General features: G+C 45.0%; 1 long non-coding RNA gene across 1 annotated transcript; it reads right to left on the minus strand.

The window, feature by feature from the left end:
* Window positions 1-3533: 3533 nt before the first annotated feature.
* LOC122946710 lies at window positions 3534-15962 on the minus strand. Its single transcript, XR_006391255.1, has 3 exons — window positions 15857-15962; window positions 14640-14814; window positions 3534-3634 (listed from the first exon to the last, which is right to left on the minus strand). It is a non-coding gene; the product is annotated as an uncharacterized LOC122946710 (long non-coding RNA).
* Between the last annotated feature and the right edge of the window lie 2100 nt (window positions 15963-18062).

Consider the following 18062-nt stretch of genomic DNA (forward strand, 5'->3'; position numbering starts at 1 on the left):
CTCTAGTATGGTAACAAATCAACTTTTCCTGAAATGGTGGTAAAAAAATAAATAAATAAATAAATATATATATATATATACTCACCTCATCCATTTGTCGTGGAGAGGCTGTCGCGGCCATCTTGATTGAAGAAACCGTGCCAAATCTCGTGCACGCTCACGTGTGATGTCACTACATTATCAAATGGCCCGAAACGGAGAACTTATCACTGATCACGTCACCGTGCCTGGTCAGCGTCATGATGTGGTGATGTCATCACATCAGTCTGCACGAGTATGTATTTTTTTAGTTTTTAACCCCTTATTAACCCCTGCAATGCCTAAATGTGACTGTCATATGCCGCAATCAGCGTTGAACGCGGCATCTGAGCGGTTTTAATGACAGGTAGAGCGGGAGGATGTTAGCGCTCTTCAAATTTTCTGTGAACTTTGGCAAAGCAGCTGAATCAATTTGGCAAAGCAGCTGAATTTTTGATAACTTTACTCATCTCTAACTCCATCCTTATTGGCAGCTCTGCATATGCAGGAATAATGGCAGAAGCGGGGTGCATCTTTAAAAGGGTTGTCCGGGTTCAGAGCTGAACCCGGACATACCTCCATTTTCACCCCGGCAGCCCCCCTGACCTGAGCATCGGAGCAGTTCATGCACCGATGCTCTCCTTTGCCCTGCGCTAAATCGCGCAGGGCAAAGGCATTTTCAGGAGTTCTGGTGACGAACCAGGCTCTCCATGGGGCTGCCAGGAAGCCCGGTGACATCACCGGAACTGATGGGCGGGATTTTGCACTGCCCTAGCCAGTAAAATGGCTAGGGCAGCACTAAAGTCCGCCCATCAGAGCCAGCGACGTCACCGAACACACTGCCGGGCGGAAGTTTCCGCCCGGCACTGTGCTATGATAAACAAAAGAGCCTGTGCCCTGAGCGATTTAGCGCAGGGCAAAAGAGCGCATCGGAGCATGAGATGCTCCGATGCTAGCCTCAGGGGGGCTGCCTTGGTGAAAATAAGTGTATGTCCGGGTTCAGCTCTGAACCCAGACAACCCCTTTAAGACACTGCTTCTCATGGCCAGTTTAGGATTCAGGTGTCTGAGAACTAACTTATAATAGTTTCCCAACCTCTCACACCCCATAACAGTGCTACTGTCACACTTTGCCCTGTGAGAGGCCTGAGAAGATCTGACAGACTTGCTACATGTAAGTCTATCTAAGAGATTGTTCTGTTTCTCTTTGTTGTAGTTTTGGGCAGGATCCCACCTCCCCACAGGTTCTGCTCATTAGCTATTTAGTGCTGCTATTTATACCTGCCTCTCACTATAACCCTTGCTGTTTATATTTTCTTCTGGAGTTCTCAGCTGGTGTTTGGTGGATCTCCTGCTCCCCGTCCGTCTTAAGCTAAGTTCCACTCCTTCCCCTTTGTTGTGTGTTCTGGCTAGGCCTCAGGAAGACACTGGTTTCTGCACCTTGCTCTAGGAACCAGTTGTCTTATCTCCAGCTCCTTAGCAGAGGGTTTGTTTCAGTTTCAGCAGGCCTTAGGTTCCTGCGCATGAGCACTTCCACCTTAAGGATTTGCTCATGTTGTCAGCAGTCAGGGAAAGGCTCAGGGATTGTCAGGTGGTGACCTTTCCCTGTTCCCTAGCTTTGGGGCCTAGCCTGGTGTTTGATGCTTTTGTTGTATTTGGTTTGCTTCCCTTTCCTCACCTACTGTGATAGCTATTGTCTGTCTGTATCATAGATATTAGAGATGAGTGAATCGATGTTGACGAAGTGGAATTCGATCCGAATTTCAGGAAAAATTTGATTTGCCCCGAATCTGAATTTCCTCAAGCTTTGTGGTAACGAATCGCATTTTTAAAATGGCTGCTGCACGTGTTAGGACTTGGAGCAAGGAATTCTGGGAAGGCGGTATCACCCATAATGCCATGCATGCAGCAAATCAGTAGCCAGCCAGCCCTGTGATGTCACAGCCCTATAAATACACCTCAGCTATCTTGGATTCTGCCATTTTCCAGTGTACTAAGTGCAGGGAGAGACGTCAGCAGACGCTATGGACAGTGCTCGGAAAAACTTAATTGCGCTAAAAAAACTATTTACAAGTTCAGAGAAAGATTATTCAAGGTGTAGGGAAAGGATGGGGAGGAATCATTCCACAGCAGTTATGTAACAATCCTATTACACCTTGCTGCACTGACTGCAGATCCAAATTGCCATTATACAGCTCTGTAATTCCAGCAAACTGTTCTTGTTATTGGGGTGCAAGTGCTGTGTGATACAGCTATTAACCGGGTCTATTACAAGGAAATATTTATATGTCTTATTTACCCTTGTGCGGTGCAGTTATATGTTCTAAAGCCCTTTTTGCAGTGTATTAAAATATATTTGCCATTCAGCGGTGCAGTTATATGTTCTAAAGCCTTCTGTGGCATGTATAAGTGGACAAAAATAAGGGCCTATTTGCCATTCAGCAATGCAGTTATATGTTCTAAAGCCCTTTTTGCCATGTATTAGTGGCAAAAGTAAAATATATTTGCCGTTCAGTGGTGCAGTTATATGTTCTAAAGGCTTCTGTGTGCATGTATAAGTGGAAAAAAATAAGGGCCTATTTGCCATTCAGAGATGCAGTTATATGTCTAAAGCCCTTTCTGTCGTGTATTAGTGCAAAAGAAAAAATATATTTGCCGTTCAGCGGTGCAGTTATATGTTCTAAAGCCTTTTATGGAGTGTATAAGTGGAAAAAAGAAAAATATATTTGCCGTTCAGCGGTGCAGTTTTATGTCCTAAAGCCCTTTTTGTCGAGTATTAGTGGCACAAAAAAAGTATTTGCCTTCGTGTGGTGAAGGAATAACATTACAGCCCTTTTTGGCGTGTATTAGTGGGGAAAAAAAGCCTATTAGCCATTGTGCGGTGATATGAGAAAATTACAGACTTTTTTGGGGTGTTTTAATTTCCTTTTTATTTATTTATTTGATCTAACAGTATGTCAGACAGAAAAGTGCCAGGCCCTGCGCAGGGGAGTGTCAGAGGCCTAAATGCAGAGTAAGGGGCCATGGCAGTAGGAGTCACAGCGAGAGACCTGAGCTCCCGGTGACATCTAGGGTTGTGTCTTGACCAGCAACCCAGTGGTTCTTGAATGGTTGACTCGGTCATCCACTTTGTCCCAAGTGACATCAGACACCCCCAGCCAAGAGTCGGTGGGTTCGTCAGACACAACCTTTAGTTGGCATGGCCCAAGGGCAGGCCCTGTGCCCTCACTTGTCCTTAACCTGCCTCTGTCCTTTTCTGTTCCCTCAGCCAGAGAAGTATTATATGCTCTGGGCTCAGCCCCACTATACAGCGGGGAAAAGCTACTAGAGGACAGTCAGCATCTACTGGCCAGCCAAGATGTGGAGGAGACATCCGCCGCTTCCTCCAGTAGGCGGGAAAGTAGTGATGAGGAGAGTGGCTTGGGAGCTGGTGTTGCGAGCGGTGAGGCTCCTGACCCAGAGACGGTTGAGGAGGACATCAGTGACGTGCAGACAGTACTCGATGATGATGATGTAGCTGATCGCACTTGGGAGTCGGGTGAATTAGGGGCTTCATCATCATCGGGAGAAGAGGGTGGCAGCTTGCCCATGAATATTATTCATATTCAAGATTAAATCTGCAATGAAAAAATTGCGTAATGTGAAGTGGGTCAAAAAACGAATATATAGCACTATAGAATATAGAGCTATATATATATATATATATTTTTCATATTCTTCATTTTTTTCCACTTGAAGTGAACAGTCATTGGCCCACAAGCAACTTAAGCAGGAAGGAATCATTACTTCAGATGAAAAAAATGACGAATATTCTAAAAAAAACAAATATATAGCACTATATAGAATATAGTGCTATATATTCGTTTCTAAAATATTTGGCATTTCTTTCCATCTGAAAAAATTATTCCTCCCGACTTCTTGCTTGTGGGCCAATGAGTCATTGGCCCACAAGCAATTTAAGCAGGGAGGAATTCTGACTTCAGATGGAAAAAAATTATGAATTTTCAATATAACAAATATATAGCACTATATACAATATATTCGTGAATTCTCGAAGTTGCGATATTCCCGATAAATATTCGTAATTCGAATATTCCCGCTCAACACTAGTGCTGCAGTCCCTCCCTCTCCAAGTAGAGGACTCTGCACCTTTCAGAGAACTGATGGCTTGTGCCGAGCCGAGGTGGAGAGTCCTAAGCCGTCATTTCTTTGCCAAAAAGGCAGTACCAGCCCTGCACACGTATGTAGAACAGAAGGTGGGCCAGTCCTTGAGCCTGTCGGTGTCTGCCAAAGTGCATGGCAGCGCCAACATGTGGAGCTGTGACTATGGTCAGGAACAATACATGTCCTTTACGGCCCACTGGGTGAATGTGGTTCCTGCACAGCCACACCAGCAACTTGGCCAGGTCACTCTGCTTCCGCCTCCACGTTGCAACGCTGTTGGTCCGGCTACAATGTCCTCCTCTGTCTCCTCATCCTCCACTGCCTCCACTGCAGGGACAATTCACAGTGCCCCTCCAGCATACCACATGTGCAGGGCACGGCGGTGTGACCCTGTTCTGCAACTCGTTAGCCTGGACGAAAAGAGTATGTCATTGTTCATGTTGTGGGACTATTTGTGCACTTCTAGTAATAATTTCTTGGCTGCAAATATAAGCTGAAAGTTATTCAGGTTTGCCTGCCATTAAAATGAATGGGACCAGTGGTAAACTTGCGGTTCGCGAACATTTAATTGCGTTCGCAAATCGTCCCGGCAGATGTTCGTCCATCACTAGTCTCCAGTATTGTAAAAAGTTATGTGGTAAAATGAAAAATGTGTTTTGATTGGTTACTATGGGCAAACATGAAATCTGTGTGATTGTTTGCTATAGGCAACAGTTTGTCTTTTAGACAGCACATGCGGAAATAAGAGGCAGACTGAAATGCAGGGAAATAAGAGGCAAACTGAAATGCAGGGAAATAAGAGGCAGACTGACATGCAGGGAAATAAGAGGCAGACTGAAATGCAGGGAAATAAGAGGCACACTGAAATGCAGAGAAATAAGAGGCAGACTGAAATGCTGGGAAATAAGAGGCAGACTGAAATGCCGGGAAATAAGAGGCAGACTGAAATGCAGGGAAATAAGAGGCAGACTGAAATGCCGGGAAATAAGAGGCAGACTGAAATGCAGGGAAATAAGAGGCAGACTGAAATGCCGGGAAATAAGAGGCAGACTGAAATGCAGGGAAATAAGATGCACACTGAAATGCAGGGAAATAAGAGGCAGACTGAAATGCAGGAAAATAAGAGGCAGACTGAAATGCCGGGAAATAAGAGGCAGACTGAAATGCAAGGAAATAAGAGGCAGACTGAAATGCAGGGAAATAAGAGGCAGACTGAAATGCTGGGAAATAAGAGGCAGACTGAAATGCCGGGAAATAAGAGGCAGACTGAAATGCAGGGAAATAAGAGGCAGACTGAAATGCCGGGAAATAAGAGGCAGACTGAAATGCAGGGAAATAAGAGGCAGACTGAAATGCTGGGAAATAAGAGGCAGACTGAAATGCCGGGAAATAAGAGGCAGACTGAAATGCAGGGAAATAAGAGGCAGACTGAAATGCCGGGAAATAAGAGGCAGACTGAAATGCAGGGAAATAAGAGGCAGACTGAAATGCCGGGAAATAAGAGGCAGACTGAAATGCAGGGAAATAAGAGGCACACTGAAATGCAGGGAAATAAGATGCACACTGAAATGCAGGGAAATAAGAGGCAGACTGAAATGCAGGGAAATAAGATGCACACTGAAATGCAGGGAAATAAGAGGCAGACTGAAATGCTGGGAAATAAGAGGCAGACTGAAATGCTGGGAAATAAGAGGCAGACTGAAATGCAGGGAAATAAGAGGCAGACTGAAATGCAGGGAAATAAGAGGCAGACTGAAATGCCGGGAAATAAGAGGCAGACTAAAATGCAGGGACATAAGAGGCAGACTGAAATGCAGGGAAATAAGAGGCAGACTGAAATGCAGGGAAATAAGAGGCAGACTGAAATGCAGGGAAATAAGAGGCAGACTAAAATGCAGGGACATAAGAGGCAGACTGAAATGCAGGGAAATAAGAGGCAGACTGAAATGCAGGGAAATAAGAGGCAGACTGAAATGCCGGGAAATAAGAGGCAGACTGAAATGCCGGGAAATAAGAGGCAGACTGAAATGCAGGGAAATAAGAGGCAGACTGAAATGCCGGGAAATAAGAGGCAGACTGAAATGCAGGGAAATAAGAGGCAGACTGAAATGCAGGGACATAAGAGGCAGACTGAAATGCCGGGAAATAAGAGGCAGACTGAAATGCTGGGAAATAAGAGGCAGACTGAAATGCCGGGAAATAAGAGGCAGACTGAAATGCAGGGAAATAAGAGGCAGACTGAAATGCAGGGACATAAGAGGCAGACTGAAATGCAGGGAAATAAGAGGCAGACTGAAATGCCGGGAAATAAGAGGCAGACTGAAATGCCGGGAAATAAGAGGCACGCTAAAATGCAGGGAAATAAAAGGCAGACTGAAATGCAGGGAAATAAGAGGCAGACTGAAATGCAACAGACTCTATGCAAAGGAGCACTCCAGGTACAAGGAGTGGGCACCTGGGGCAGTAGTCGGCTTTGCAAAGTTTGCAGGATGACCAAAGTGCTGGCTGAATTAAAAGCTATTTCTCCTGACTCCCTCCCAGCTACCGCTTAAACATTGGCTTGGCTGAAAATGGATGTGTATTTAACCCCTTAAGGACACATGACGTACCGGTACGGCATGTTTCCCGAGTCCTTAAGGACACATGACGTACCGGTACGTCATGGCTTTAAATAGCGATGCCGGCGCCGCGGGGGTTAATCGGAACGGGATGCCGGCTGAAATCATTCAGCCGGCATCCTGTAACAATGCAGGGGGGGGTCATTTGACCCCCCCGCATCGACGATCGCAGAAAACCGCAGGTCAATTCAGACCTGCGGTTTTCTGCGTTTCCGGTCCATTCGGGTGTCCTGTGACCCGATGAACCGGAAAAAGACTGCGATCGGTGGCGTAATTTTACACCACCAATCGCAGTCCGAGGATTTGCAGAGGCGGAGCTGGCCCTGGTGCTGAACGCCGCTGTCCAGGGTGCTGATTGGTGCAGGGGAGAGAGGCGCGAGATTCAAACTTCCTGCGCTCCTCTCTCCCCTCCTCTTCCTGTCCAGCACCCTGACCGTGCAGCATCGTCCAGCACCAGCTCCTGTGTCCCCCTAATCGGCATCCATCACCCTCCTGCACCCATCGCCACCCAGGTAGGTTAGGGTCAGTGAGGGAGAGGCACCTTTAGGCAGGGATAGAAGGGAAAAGTTAGAAAAAAAAAAAAAAAAAAAAAAAAAAAAAAAAGCACATTTATTCCAAACTTTTTTGTTTCAGCTACCAGACCCCAGACCCCCCCTGCCACTTGCCCCCCCCCGCATCCCCCCCACCACCAGCCCCCCCCCCCCCCACCCACCAACCCCCCCCCCCCACCAGACCCTTCCCCCACCACCACTTTTTTTTTTCTGCGTGCGCTGACTGGCCGGCACTTTTTAGCGTCCGTCCACTGTTAGCGCATCGCCCGCCCCACCACCCCACCGACCGCTGATCAGCGTTGAACCGCTGATCAGCAAGTTTGAACTTTTTTTTTTTTTTTTTTTCTAACACTTGCCCATTTTTTTTGCCTGGACTTTTTAGTACGTGAACACCCGTGCCCCCACACACACGCACATAGAATAAAGGTTTACACGCACGCACATACACACGCACACACACACACCCATGGCCCGCCGGGTGTTCTCGGCCGAGGAGGCATATGCCCAGATTGCCTCCGACTCTGAGAGCCCCAGTGAGGATGAGGATGACCCCACGTTCCTTTTGTCATCCGCATCCTCCTCATCATCATCGGATGACGATGAGCCACCAAGGCAGCGGAGACGCCGCCAGGCGGAGCCAGGGGCCACACATGCTAGGGATCCTGTGGCCCACCCTAGTACGAGCCGCCCTGGGGTTCGTACTGGTTTCCCGGCCCACCAAATAAGTTCACCGGAGCCCCCTGCCGATGAACTTAGCTGGTGTCCCCCAGTGGACTTTGAGCCTGAGATTCCGGATTTCGCTGGCAATCCTGGAATCCAGATTCCCACAGTGGGGTTTACTGAAATAGACTTTTTTAGTTTTTTTTTCAGTAACCCACTGGTGAATCTGATGGTGGAGCAGACGAATCTGTACGCCCAACAGTTCGTCGCTCAAAACCCGGGCTCATTTTTGGCTAGACCCGGTGGCTGGACGCCGGTCAGTGCAGCCGAGATGAGGACATTTTGGGGCCTCGTGCTGCATATGGGTCTAGTGCAAAAACCCAGTGTCAGGCAATACTGGAGTGGGGACGTCCTATACCAGACCCCACTGTACAGTATGGTCATGACACGCTCCCGGTTTGAGGCCATCCGGAAATGTCTGCATTATTCCGATAATGCAGCATGTCCCCCCCGAAGTGATCCTGCCTATGACCGGCTGTACAAGATACGGCCGGTCATCGATCACTTTGGGGCCACATTTCAGCAGGCCTACGTACCTGGAAGGGAGGTCGCGGTTGATGAGTCTCTCGTTGCGTTCAAGGGGAGACTCAGTTTCCGCCAATACATTCCCACAAAGCGGGCGAGGTATGGCGTGAAGCTATACAAAATTTGTGAGAGTACCTCAGGGTACACTTACAAATTTCGTGTGTACGAGGGGCGAGATTCCCGGATTCAACCACCAGAATGTCCCCCCACTCTGGGTGTTACCGGGAAACTCGTGTGGGACCTTATGTACCCACTGCTGGATAAGGGTTACCACTTGTACGTGGACAACTTTTATACCAGCATTCCCTTGTTCAGGTCCCTTGCCGCCAGATCCACGTTCGCTTGTGGGACCGTGCGGAAAAATCAACGCGGCCTCCCTGCCCACCCCCTCCAGGTACCTATCCCCAGGGGTGAGACCCGTGCCCTTACCAGTGGAAGCCTGTTGCTGGTCAGGTATAAGGACAAGAGGGATGTCCTTATGCTGTCCACAATCCACGGTAACAGCACCACCCCAGTCTCTGTGCGAGGTACCACGGCAACGGTCCTCAAGCCCGATTGTATCGTCGACTACAATCGGTATATGGGAGGAGTTGATCTCTCTGATCAAGTCCTCAAGCCATATAATGCCATGCGCAAAACCCGGGCATGGTACAAAAAAGTTGCGGTCTACATGGTGCAGGTTGCCATGTACAACTCTTTTGTACTATCCCGAAGCGCTGGCAGCACAGGGACATTCCTCCAATTCTATGAGGCAGTCCTCAAAGACCTGATCTTTTCGGACCGGGAAAGAGCAGGCCGGAGTACCTCGGGAACTGGAGGCGCCCGGATCGTCCCTGGCCAACACTTTCCAGGTGTGGTCCCCCATACTGGAAAGAAGGGACGAACCCAAAAAAGATGCAGAGTGTGTCACAAGAGGGGGATACGGAAGGACACCACTACTCAGTGTGACACTTGCCCCGATCATCCGGGCCTCTGCGTTATCGATTGCTTCAGGGAGTATCACACTTCCATGGAGTACTAAATTTTTATAATCTCCAACAGTCCCCTAGAGAACATAAAACACTATGTCTCTCAGACTTTGGAGACACAGAAACAATTTTTTTTCCCCAAAAAAATATTAGTTTTAGTGCAGGCTTCCTCAAACTGCGGCCCTCCAGATGTTGTAAAACTATAACTCCCAGCATGCCCAGACAACCTACAGCCATCATCAGGGCATGGTGGGAATTGTAGTTTTACAACATCTGGAGGGCCGCAGTTTTAGGATGCCTGCTTAGTGTCTCCAAAGTCTGAGAGCCATACATATTGGGCATCGTCGCGTGCGTAAAAGTCGTCGCTATAAAAATAACATTTGACCAAACCCCTCGGATGAACGGTGTTAAAAATATAAAATAAAAACGGTGCCAAAACACCCATTTTTGGGCAAAATTTCCATTTGAATCCTTTTTTTCCAGTAATAAAGCAAGGGTTAACAGCCAAAAAAAACTCAATATTTATGGCCCTGATTCTGTAGTTTGCAGAAACACCCCATATGTGGTCGTAAATGGCTATATAGCCGCGCGGCAGGGCATAGAACGAAGGGAACTCCATATGGTTTCTGGAAGGCAGATTTTGATGGACAGTTTTTTTTTTTGACACCATGTCCCATTAGAAGCCCCCCCTGATGTAGCCTAGACTAGAAACTCCAAAAAAGTGACCCCATCTAAGAAACTACACCCCTCAAGGTATTCAAAAGTTACTTTATAAACTTTGTTAACCCTTTAGGTGTTCCACAAAACTAAATAGCAAATGTAGAAAAACTTTAGAATTTTATTTTTTTGTTACCTTGACTCAAAAAAGTGTAATATAGAGCAACCAAAAATCATATTTACCCCTAAAATAGTACCAAAACAACAACCACCTTATCCCATAGTTTCCTAGATGGGGTCACTTTTATGGAGTTTCTACTCTAGGGGTGCATCAGGGGGCTTGAAAAGGGTACATGGTGTAAATAAACCAGTCCAGCAAAATCTGCCTTCCAAAAACCGTATGGCGTTCCCCTTCTTCTATGTCCTGCCGTTTAGCCAAATAGTAGTTTACGACCACATTTGGGGTGTTTCTGCAAACTACAGAATCAGGGCAACCCATTTTGAGTTTTGTTTGGCTGTTAACCCATTTTTTTCAGTAATAAAGTAAGGGTTAAAATGGAAAATTTTCCAAAAAATAGAAATTTCTAAATTGTTTCTCCATCTGCCATTAACTCTTGTGGAACACCTAAAGGGTTAACAAAGTTTGTAAACCCAGTTTTGAATACCTTGAGGGGTGTACTTTCTTAGATGGAGTCACTTTTTTGAAATTTTTATTCTAGGGGTGCAACAGGGGGCTTCAAATGGGACATGGTATAAACAAAACCAGTCGTGCCAAATCTGCCTTCCAAAACCCATATGGTGTTCCCCTCCTTCTATGTCCTCCCGTTCGGCCAAACAGTAGTTTACGACCACATATGGGGTGTTTTTGCAAACTACAGAATCAGGGCAACCCATTTTGAGTTTTGTTTGGCAGTTAACCCTTGTTTTACTCCTGGAAAAAATTTATTATATTGGAAAATTTTCCAAAAAATAGAAATTTCTAAATTGTTTCTCCATCTGCCAATAACTCTTGTGGAACACCTAAAGGGTTAACAAAGTTTGTAAACCCAGTTTTGAATACCTTGAGGGGTGTACTTTCTTAGATGGAGTCACTTTTTTGAAATTTCTATTCATGGGGTGCAACAGGGGGCTTCAAATGGGACATGGTATAAACAAAACCAGTCCTGCAAAATCTGCCTTCCAAAACCCATATGGCGTTCCCCTCTTTCTACGTGCTCCCGTTTGGCCAAACAGTAGTTTACGACCACATATGGGGTGTTTTTGCAAACTACAGAATCAGGGCAACCCATATTGAGTTTTGTTTGGCTGTTATCCCTTTTTTTATTGCTGGAAAAAATGGGTTAAAATGGAAAATTTTCCAAAAAATAGAAATTTCTAAATTGTTTCTCCATCTGCCATTAACTCTTGTGGAACACCTAAAGGGTTAACAAAGTTTGTAAACCCAGTTTTGAATACCTTGAGGGGTGTACTTTCTTAGATGGAGTCACTTTTTTGAAATTTTTATTCTAGGGGTACAACAGGGGGCTTCAAATGGGACATGGTATAAACAAAACCAGTCGTGCCAAATCTGCCTTCCAAAACCCATATGGTGTTCCCCTCCTTCTATGTCCTCCCGTTCGGCCAAACAGTATTTTACGACCAGATATGGGGTGTTTTTGCAAACTACAGAATCAGGGCAACCCATTTTGAGTTTTGTTTGGCAGTTAACCCTTGTTTTACTCCTGGAAAAAATTGATTATATTGGAAAATTTTCCAAAAAATAGAAATTTCTAAATTGTTTCTCCATCTGCCAATAACTCTTGTGGAACACCTAAAGGGTTAACAAAGTTTGTAAACCCAGTTTTGAATACCTTGAGGGGTGTACTTTCTTAGATGGAGTCACTTTTTTGAAATTTCTATTCTAGGGGTGCAACAGGGGGCTTCAAATGGGACATGGTATAAACAAAACCAGTCCTGCAAAATCTGCCTTCCAAAACCCATATGGCGTTCCCCTCTTTCTACGTGCTCCCGTTTGGCCAAACAGTAGTTTACGACCACATATGGGGTGTTTCTGCAAACTACAGAATCAGGGCAACCCATTTTGAGTTTTGTTTGGCAGTTAACCCTTGTTTTTTTCCTGGAAAAAATTTATTATATTGGAAAATTTTCCAAAAAATCTAAATTCTAAAAATGTATGTCCATTTGCCATGAAGTGTTGTGGAAGACCTAAAGGGTTAACAAAGTTTGTAAAAACAGTTTTGAATACCTTGAGGGGTGTAGTTTCTAGAATGGGGTCATTTTTGGGTGGTTTCTATTATGTAAGCCTCACAAAGTGACTTCAAACCTGAACTGGTCCATAAAAAGTGGGATTTTGAAGATTTCTGAAAATTTCAAAATTTGCTTCTAAACTTCTAAGCCTTGTAACATCCCCAAAAAATAAAATATCATTCCCAAAATGCTACAAACATGAAGTAGACATATGGGGAATGTAAAGTCATCACACTTTTTGGGGGTATTACTATGTATTACAGAAGTAGAGAAACTGAAACTTTGAAATTTGCAAATTTTTCCAAATTTTTGGTAAATATGGTATTTTTTTATGCAAAAAAATTAACTTTTTTGACCCAATTTTAGCAGTGTCATGAAGTACAATATGCGACGAAAAAACAATCTCAGAACGGCCTGGGTAAGTCAAAGCGTTTTAAAGTTATCAGCACTTAAAGTGACAGTGGTCAGATTTGCAAAAAATGGCCTGGTCCTTAAGGTGAAATAGGGCTGTGTCCTTAAGGGGTTAAGGCCTCTTGCACACGACCATGTGTCCCCTGTGGCCTTATTGCGGCGGGTCCACAATACACGGGACACCGGCCGCGTGCATTCTGCATCACAGATGTGGACCCATTTACTTCAATAGGTCTGCAAATTCGGAGCTGCAGTGCGGAATGGAACCATGGAATGGAAGCACTACGGAGTGCTTCTGCGGTGTTCCGTTCCGTGCTTCCGTTCCGCAAAGAGATAGAACTTGTCCTATCTTTTAGCGGAACGGACGGATCGTGGAACCCATTCAAGTGAATGGGGTTGCAATCCGCATGCGGCTGGCCCACGGTCGGCGCTCATGCATTGCAGACCGCAATTACAGAAGGCCTAATGGAGGGAGAGGGAAAAGCTGATGCCAGACTTTTGGGGTGGCTTATCTCCTAGGAGAAAAAAAAAAGATCAGCGAGAATACATTCATTTTGCCCGATTCTTCTCTCCCCCAACATCATCTATCAGAGAAGAGCTGGGAGCTCCCCATTCACATTAAACTATTGGCTGTGCTCACCGAGAACAATACTGTACACTAATGTGTACGGGGTCCAATAAAGAAAAAAAAAAAAAACAAGAGTAAATGATTAAAAAAATGGTGGACATTTTCTTTCCCTCTCTATTTGGACCAATAACAACAGTGAGTATTTCTAAGTAATAAACAGCAGTATAAAATATTTGTATACATAGATCCCACACTCCAAAGACAGACTGATTAGGGACCTTAGATTGTGAGCCCCATTGGGCACAGTTGGATTCTGATGTCTGTAAAGCGCTGCAGAATATAGTAGCGCTATATAAGTGCATAAAATAAATAAATAAAATATACAGTGGGGAAACACCCTTAAAATATGCTAATTAATACATAAATAAATAAAAACAATACAAATATAGTAAATTTTAAATTTTCACATGTTTCGTCATAACTCATGGGGGAGTTCATTGCATTGTTGTATTATATACAAATCTAGAGCCATAATCCTGCAGCGGTGCGGCCCGGGAGCTGTTCCTGAGCAGGTTCCTCTCGAGTTCCTATGTGAGTGGTACTTATGTAGCTAAGATTGCACTAAATTAGAGGCATAATTTGTGTCAGGTTTCAAGCTGGTTATTTCACAGTCTCTCTTTTAGAAGAGCAAAAAAAAAATAAAACCTGTTTGTAAAAACCCAATCAAGCTGCATCGGCAGCGCTGCTGGAAACGGAGACGAGCCTGCGTCATCTGACAACTTCTTATAGCCCGCATTTACAGACCTGGGGGAGTCGGTTTACTGGGACCCTCATTATATTTATTTCTAAAGTGGATGGTGTCACTTCTTGTACCCTTCTGCACACAGCTACTATGGTACATGGATGCTCCATGGTGACTGAACAGAATATGCAGTTGGATTCCCACCTGCAGTTTTTGTTATAGGTTTTTGAATGGATACAAAAGAGATGAAAAGTATCAGTTTTTCCTTTATTCTTTTTCTACTGTGCAAAAACTGCATGTGTGAATTCAGCTTAATATTGTGCATCCCTTTTCTCCCGCAATTTTTACTGCAAGACAAATAATATCTGAAGTCACCATGTCTTTACTGTGTAACGCAACTAAAATTTTGCAAGTAAACTTTCTTTGAAAAAAATAAATAAATAATCCTTACAGTTTCGAGTACACAGCTCCTGCACATAGGTATGTGTCTTCAGGGTTACGCTATACACCAAACCCCTTGTAGTCCAATACTGCAGACACGTCTTACTCTGTTCTCTCCATGCGTAGAAGGTGTGGAGTACGGTAATATATGGCTTTCGGATCAGATTAAATGCAGGGTTTCTAGACTGAAGGTAAAACCAATGAGATACAAGTCTGTATGGAAGCTGTAAACAAAAAATCTAACTAATCACAAAATTGGTTAGTTTATATTTTAGATGTACCGATAAAAACGAGCATGTTTCCAAAAGTTTGCATATTCTTTAGTATTTAAAATCAATATAACATGAGCTAAAATGACTCATAAGCCCATCTTAAAGGGGTTGTCTGGGTTTCATGTTCCGATGCTCTCCCTTGCCCTGCGTTATATCACGTAGGACAAGGGCTATTTCTATCTTTTACAGTGTTAGGCCTCATGCACACGACCGTTGTTGTGTCCCGTGTCCGTTGTTCCGTTTTACGTGATTTTCTGTGGACCCATTGACTTTCAATGGGTCCGTGGAAAGCTCGGCTAATGCACCGTTTGTCATCCGCGTCCGCGATCCGTGTTTCCAGTCCGTGAAAAAAATAGGACCTGTCCTATTTTTTCACGGACAACGGTTTGCGGACCCATTCAAGTCAATGGGTGCGTGAAAAAACACAGATGCACACAAGATTGTCATCCGCGTCCGTTTTTTTCTAATCATTTGCATGGCAAACTAAACTTAGTTTTTTTTTTACTTTCCTTCATGTTTGGAGATCCTCTAAAAATAAAGGAAGACACACGGAAACAAAAGCGGACACAGATCACGGAACAACGGAACCCCTTTTTGCGGACCGCAAAAAAATACTGTCGTGTTCATGAGACCTTAGGCAGAGACTTCCACCTAGCAGTGTTCCCGGTGACGTCACCGGCTCTGATGGGTGGGCTTTAGCGCTGTCCTAGCCATTTTACAGACTAGGGCAGTGCCCATTAGTGCTGATGACGTCACCGGGCTCACTGCTAGGCAGAAGCCTCCACCTAGCTTTACACATGGAGAGCCCGGTACATCACCGGATCTCCAGAAAAAGCCATGAAATGCTCCAATGCTCATGTCAGAGGGGCTGCCTGGGTAAAATCTGGGTTATGTCCAGGTTCAGAGCTTTAATGACACAGAATACCCTTGTAGAAATAATTTAGAATATACTCACTGTTCTGAAGTTGTGTGGATCAGCCTCTCAGGAGTCTGGTCATGTGGCGCTCCTTCGCTGAAAATCCTGCAAACGTCAAATGCTTTGAGTGGTTTTGGGCTTGAACTGTGTACAGGATATGACATCCACGGTACAAGGGGCCAGAATGATTCCCTTCCCCTAGTGCAGGGATGGCCAACCTGAGGCTCCCCAGCTGTTGCAAAACTACAACTCCCAGCATGCCGAGACTGCCTACAGCTATTAGCCTACAGCAGGGCATTGTGGGAGTTGTAGTTTTACAACAGCTGGAGAGCCACAGGTTGACCATGCCTGCCCTAGTGCATGCTCAGATGAGGTGGATTCAGGAGTTTGTACATATGTAAGAGCGAGGAATAGTTCTGGCCCCATCCACAAGGAAGTGATAGCCCAGGCTGGAAACCAGCCACGAGGCTGATCCATGTGACATATATGCAAGTGTATTACGGGCTTTCTTTTTTCTATCTTCATGGCCTCATGCACATGACAAAATACAGACACCTTCTGTGTCTCACAATACGGATAAGAATAGGAAATATGCTATGATTTGCAGAACATACCAACAGATGCAGACAGCACACGGATGACATCCATGTATTGATCCTTTTTTTGCGGACCCATAGCATTAATTGGATCTATGTGCAATCTGCAAAAATCACGGATGCAAAATCCGGTCATTTGCATGAGCCTTTATAGGAGAGATAGATAGCAGAGCTGGAGAGGGTCCAGAGGAGGGCAACTAAAGTAATAACTGGAATGGGGCAACTACAGTACCCTGAAAGATTATCAACATTAGGGTTATTCACTATAGAAAAAGGACGACTGAGGGGAGATCTAATTACTATGTATAAATATATCAGGGGTCAGTACAGAGATCTCTCCTATCATCTATTTATCCCCAGGACTGTGACTGTGACGAGGGGACATCCTCTGCGTCTGGAGGAGAGAAGGTTTGTACACAAACATAGAAGAGGACTCTTTATGGTAAGAGCAGTGAGACTATGGAGCTCTCTGCCTGAGGAGGTGTGATGGTGAGAACACTTCTGTCTTCGGCGCAGGCGCAGTGGGTGAAGGGCGCTCTCCTGATGCCGGCTTCCTCACTGTGACGTAGTCCGCGCAGGCGCAGTGAGGAAGCCGGCACCAGGATCGCATCCTTCACTCACTGCGCCTGCGCCGAAGACAGAAGTGAACGGCGCAGGTGCGGGATTTTGCCAACGATGCAGGGAACAGTGGCATCAATCAAGAGGAGCGGGGCGGGCACAACACTGGACCTGGGCGGAATACAGGGTGAGTGGACGGAGCCTCTAGGTGCTGATTTTACGCCCACATAGCACCTAGAGGCTCATTAGCATATAATAAAAGTGCTGTTTTTTAACAAAAACGGCTGCAGGGACTAACGTTAGAAACATACTGTTATGTAGTGCTGACATCAGCGCATCGCTATATCAGTCAGCTACATAACAGTATTTCTGGTGATAGAAACCCTTTAAGTGGGGAAAATTGGCTTCAACCTCACAGGTTTTTTTTTTGCCTTCCTCTGGATCAAATTGCAGGATAACAGGCCGAACTGGATGGACAGATGTATTTTTTCTTTCTTATATACTATGTTACTATGTTACCATGACCACTGCCTGGTGATATTACTGTGGTCAGTAAGAGGGGGAACAGACTTCTGCCCTGAGGATACGGACTATGCAAGCTTGGGTTTTGTACCGGAAGCAGAAGGTGTATAGATGGTTCCCAACTCAATGGGTTATTTGGCTATTCCAAATTGTAATGTTACTTCAAGACGATTGATGGACAAGTCAAGACTGGACCATCTGACCATTGGACAGTCCAGACCTACATATGACAGATAGTTGTGACAAGTATGTGGAGACAGTATCACCTGGTATCTGTTTTATTATCAGTTTCATCTTCCCAGCTAACAAAACCGAATTTTATTTTAATTATAGAGAATCCTAGACACCAAATACACAATACACGTTTCCCCAGCATCGAGGAATTAACAAAAGGGAAATTGTTTTTTCTTTTTCTTTCTTTCTTTTTTTTTTTTTTTTGCAGAAAGTCCTTTGAGATATAAAATCCATTACATTAGGATCTAATCCCTGATGATTGTATTGCAACCAAAGACTCATTTCAACAGTGTTGTATCTGCTGTACGTTCTGTGAAATGATTACAACTCCTTTG

This window comes from Bufo gargarizans, chromosome 9 (genome assembly GCF_014858855.1).
Source record: "Bufo gargarizans isolate SCDJY-AF-19 chromosome 9, ASM1485885v1, whole genome shotgun sequence".
Taxonomy (NCBI): domain Eukaryota; kingdom Metazoa; phylum Chordata; class Amphibia; order Anura; family Bufonidae; genus Bufo; species Bufo gargarizans.